This window comes from Aedes albopictus, chromosome 3 (assembly GCF_035046485.1).
Source record: "Aedes albopictus strain Foshan chromosome 3, AalbF5, whole genome shotgun sequence".
NCBI classification, from domain to species: domain Eukaryota; kingdom Metazoa; phylum Arthropoda; class Insecta; order Diptera; family Culicidae; genus Aedes; species Aedes albopictus.
The window spans coordinates 419927038-419932606 of NC_085138.1; positions in this window are offsets into that span (position 1 = coordinate 419927038).

The following is a 5569-nucleotide window of genomic DNA, read 5'->3' on the forward strand; positions in this document are numbered from 1 at the left end:
TAGATTTTGTCGCGATATTCTATGATGGCCTCCATGTCTAGAGGTCTTTCTGAACCATCCTTTATTCCATAAAACACTTCGCGAGGCTTAAGTTTTGTGGATGAATGAATACTGTTATTATACAGTGTACAAGCTATGAAAAACCTTTCTTTATTGGATAGGTCTTCAAACTTGTGCTTGTTTGTTCTAAATATTTCGCCAATTGTGGAGTGGAAACGTTCCACGATCCCATTGACCTGACTATAATTTGAAGGTGTAAAATACTGTTGAATGTTGAGATCATACAACAATCCTCTCACCTCGATTGATTTAAGTGCGGGTTCGTTGTCCGACACTATTAACTTTGGTTTCCCGTACATTGAGAAATATTTGAGTAAAGCTTTACGGATATCCGCGATACAGCGTGACTTAATAGGAAGTAGTATTCCAAATCTCGATAATTTGTCAACTACCGATAGAAATAGGTTTGGCTGGACAATATAGATGTCTACGTGTATAATGTCTAGCGGCTGTTTCGGAATTGGAGTTTCCGCATGTTGTATTTTGTACGGATGCCGTTCGTATTTTTGTTTATTGCAAGTTTGGCATAATATGACGTACTTCCTCACCTTTTGTTTGAGATTGGGGAAGAAGAACCGTCTAGAAATTTCGGTCTTATTTTCCAAAATACCTCTATGCGCTATTTCATGTGTATCCGCTATAATGGTATTTTGTTCTTCTGCTGTTGTCAGATCAATTAACAGCTTTTGAGAAATTTTTACTTTAAAGGTCCTACACCTACTAAAATAAGTCCTGTAAACATGCTGAATTAATCCGAATAGTGTTTCCGGGCAAAAAATACAGTTAGTCTTTCGCAAATCCATGTAGTCACGAAAGATTCTTATTAAAATTGGAACGCCATACACAAATTTGGTAATAGTTCTCCGATATACCTTAGGGAATATTTCCTCGTAGGTCTCGGATTCATCGTTGCCTATTTTTAATATTATCTGATTGTGAAAAACATTGACTGGTAACTCAGTGAATCCAATTAAATTAGATTCGTCTGAATCAGCTGAATGTACAGAGCTATCGTCGGTCGACTGCTCCTCCTCATTAACGTTAATCTCTTCTACAATTGCTGGTTGCAGTGGACTACAATCGTTAGAAGGATTACTACTGGTGGTAGCTTCCTTTGGTATCCTTGATAAGGCATCAGCTACTACGTTCTGCTTACCTGGTCGATGAATGATTTCGAAATCATATTCGAGGAGTCGTAATCTCCACTTGACCAATCTAGTATTTGGTGTCTTCAAATTTAAGGCATATGTAAGAGGTTGATGGTCAGTGTATAGGGTGAATTTTCTCCCGAATAAATAAGGTCGGAAGTACTGTGTTGCCCATACGATGGCCAAAAGCTCTTTTTCTATGGCTGAATAATTTTCTTCCGTTTTTGTCAGGGTCCGAGAAGCGAACGCGACTGGTTTGTCCTTTCCTACTTTACCTTGTGATAGTACTGCTCCAAGAGCGAAATTACTAGCGTCAGTGGTAAGAATGAAAGGTTGATCAAAATTCGGATATTGCAAAACATCACTTTGAGTAAGTAATTTTTTGCATTTTTCAAAAGTTTTCATAAATAATGGTGTCTGTTCTACTTCTTCGCCTTTACGTAGTTGGGCTGTTAGAGGTTTTGTTATTTTCGCAAAGTCGCGAATGAATCTTCTATAATACCCTAGGATTCCTAAGAATCCTTTGAGCTCTTTTTGATTCGTCGGTAGTGGCCAATTTTGAATAGCGATTATTTTATCAGGGTTTGGTTTGACTCCCTGATCGGTAACAATATGACCAAGAAAGGCGACTTCTTTCTTAAGAAATTCGCATTTATCTAATTGCAACTTAAGATTCACTTTTTCAAGTGCTCTCAATATTTTTTCAAGATTTTCCAAATGTTCTTGAAGAGAAGTTGAAAAGACAATAATGTCGTCCATATAAATAAGACAACATTTGCCTATGAATTCGCGCAGCACATGATCCATTACACGCTGGAATGTAGCTGGCGCGTTCTTGAGGCCAAATGGCATGCGCAAATATTCGTACAAACCATGATCTACCTGAAATGCTGTCTTTGGTACGTCCTTTGGATCCACCTCGATTTGGTGAAAACCGGAGGCTAAGTCCAACGTGCTAAAGTATTGGCATTTACCTAACTTGTCCAATATCTCTGTAATATTGGGTAAGGGGTACTTATCATCTATGGTTTTCGTGTTTAGCTTCCTGTAATCAACTACAAGACGCCATTTTTGCTTCCCAGAAGCATCGGATTTCTTGGGCACTATCCATATAGGCGATGCCCAAGGGGACGTACTAGGTCTGATAATGCCTTGTTGCAGCATTTTCGACACTTGATCTTGAACTTCGTCTTTGTGAATAAAAGGGTATCTATAACTTTTAGTGTATATTGGTAGTTCATCGCTGGTGTTTATGCGGTGTTTTACTACATTAGTAAAAGATAAATCGTCTCCATCCCTATAGAAAACCGTGGGATATTTTTTAAGTAGGTGAAAAAGTTTAGAATATTCCTCGGTAGTGAGGTGATCTGAACGTACTTCTTGCTCAATGTTGCGTACGACTGCGTTGATAGCTGCGGGTGTAGTTGAAGGAAATTTTACTTCTTCAAAATTATTTATGTCTAATATTAATTGTTCGCAATCAATTTTTTCGATACTAGGGGTCTGCTGGTCACTGATAAAAAGAATGTTGGCTTTGTTTTGATCAACGTTATAAATTCCTGAGGGAATGCGAATATTAGGAGCAATTTCCAAATCACGCTCTATATAAAAATCTCCTGAATGGGTGGGCAATTGAATTTCTCGGACATTATATTATGTTTCCAGTTCAAAACCGAATTAGCGACATTTTTTCTTTGACTTCCGCTGCTTTTGCCTTGCGTTAAACACAATGTCGGAAGTGGGGCGCTGTATTGTACACCTGGTGCTCTATACAGCGCCCCACTTCCGACATTGGGTTTAACGCAAGGCAAAAGCAGCGGAAGTCAAAGAAAAAATGTCGCTAATTCGGTTTTGAACTGGAAACATAATACGTAGATTGATGGAAGTTTAGTTCTAGTGTATCTGGAAATTTCTTCTTCAATGGAATAGTAACGTTTTGTAGAACTAGGTGATTTGTTGTTGCATTTATTATACATCCCAATTTATGAAGCGTTTGATATCCAATGATCCCGTCGAAAAAATTATGAAATTTGAATAGATGAAATTTTTGAAAAGGAATGTTGAGATTGTAGCAAGAAAAAGGGTTGAAAAGAGTATAATGATCTATGCTATGTGATCCATTTATGTTTTTGACTTTATGTCGCGAACCTGTATAAACTTGGCCTTTGGGAACTAAACTCGGGGAAATGTAATTGCGGTTAGCTCCCGTGTCGATCAACATTTTTAAAGTTCTATTTTGTCCTAAATAGACTTCTAAGTATGGAAGAAAACTCAATCCTCTTCCTGTTGCTGTACATCCGGGGGAAAATTTACTTCCTCTTCGTCGTTTTCTTCTTCGTCAACTTCCTCGTGCATATTAATTTGCCTTCTAAATTTAGAATTTGAGAAACTTTCTTGCTTGATAGCAAGAGGGTGTCTCGCGCTATTAACCTGTTCTTGATTGTTCGATGGAGGAGTTGGTTTTGATACAGAATGAGAAGGGTACCCTCTGGAGTTTGAATTCCAGCTTGTATTACGGAATGAACTAGTTTGGGGTCTCTGGAATTTCTGTGCATCAGCGACTGGCTTTTGATATGCTTTAGCTCGCTCCTTTTGCCGTTTGGCAGCATTGTCCTGATCCAGAGCGTGCTGGTATGCGGAAAGGAGTGAACTCGGTTTGCTCGTTCTTGTGAGAGCTGAGATTGGGTCATACAACCCATCGATGAATGCGTTTACAAGCATTGCCTCATAGGTGTCCATAATACTACTAGCGCAAAGCTTCAGATTGTCGTCTAATGATACTTTTGCTCTGATGTCTGATAAAATCGCATCGCAGTTTTGGTAAAATTCTTCTACACTGAGATGTCCTTGCCTAAGATACGGAATTTTACTAAGAATTGTAGAAAGATCGCGTTTATCCGCAAATCTGTCTTTTAAAGTTTGTTTTATAACCACCCAATCACAAGGGGAGTTATTATTAATTAAGGTTTCGTTAGCTTTGCCCGTGATTTTGTCCCTTATAACGGAGGTCCAAATCAGTAGGGCACTATCTTTGTCACTTTGTGGGACAGAATTTAATGCACATTGTAGTTTCTGATCGACTGATGCGATCCAAGCGGGTAAGTTTTTTACGTCACCATCATAACCGGGTACTAATTTGATAATGTCCGGTATTCTGGACACGTCAAAAGTAGCTGGCTGTGGGTTGTTAGGCCCAGCGGGCAAATTTAACAACCGGTCTATTTGAATTCTTTGTTGCTCCAGACGTTGCTGGAGCTCTTCGATTTGGGTTTCTAGTTCCTGGGCTCTTGCCATTTTGGAACGTAAAATCATGCACTGGTTTTTTAAATTTATTCACTATTCACTTATTAAAGGTAAAAATTAAAACTACTTACAGTTTCGTCTGCCGATATTCCCTCGGTTGATGAAGCTAGCTGGTCCTTCGTGATCGGTTGACTCCTTCCGGATGTATTCGCAATCCCTCGATGAACCGTCGATGGAGGCTTCGGTGTTTCGATCTTCCCTCGATGCACTTTCGCCGGAACACACAACACTCGCGGAGACAACTTCGAATCACTAGATCCTACCGACCTAAGCCACTTATGAGTTGGAGGTTCGGTAGTTAGTTTTTAAAAAACAAGACACTTGTTAACTCGACTGCGCCTAAAACTGAAGTGCGCGTTTATTCAAATTAAAATTACTCCAAACCTATCATCAAAGCCCTAACTGCTGACCTAGCTCCTTACCAGGAATTCTGCCAACATGCCATGGGTGCTATCGTCGTCGTCGTCGTCGTCATCATCGTCGTTGCTGCATGCGCGGGACAGTATCTAAGTGCAACGTGTTGTGCGGTGTCGGATTATGCTAGGGAAGCAGATGGATTGGACTGGTGGCGACTAATTGAATCCAACGTGACGGCTACTTGTTGTTGTTGTTGTTGTTGGACTTGGCTTAAGCGATGGGCCAAGTCCCTTGATGATGCATCCGGCCTCGAGGAGTGGTCTTTAACTTATATATGGGGAAAAATATTTTTTTATATTGTTACGATACTTAACAACCTGTATAATATATTGTAAAAATCTTATTTACAATTCACGGTATGGTTTTCTACATTACATCTTATTGTTTTTGTATTTTTATTTTTACAGTGGTGTCTATTGTAAAAATATGGTTCTAAATAGTACTGTTACAATACAACGTTCGGTTTTTCTACTGTATTTTTTATTCGGGTATGTGTTCCAGGCTTTAAGTCTTGTCCTATCGTTTTGCACCGCACACATACGAAGTGGAAACTAGCCATCAGCACGATCCACCCTAATGACGAGTGTCGTAATCCACGGCCGACCACCCCCGCACCCGAACGCCCAGCTGTCAAAACTCCG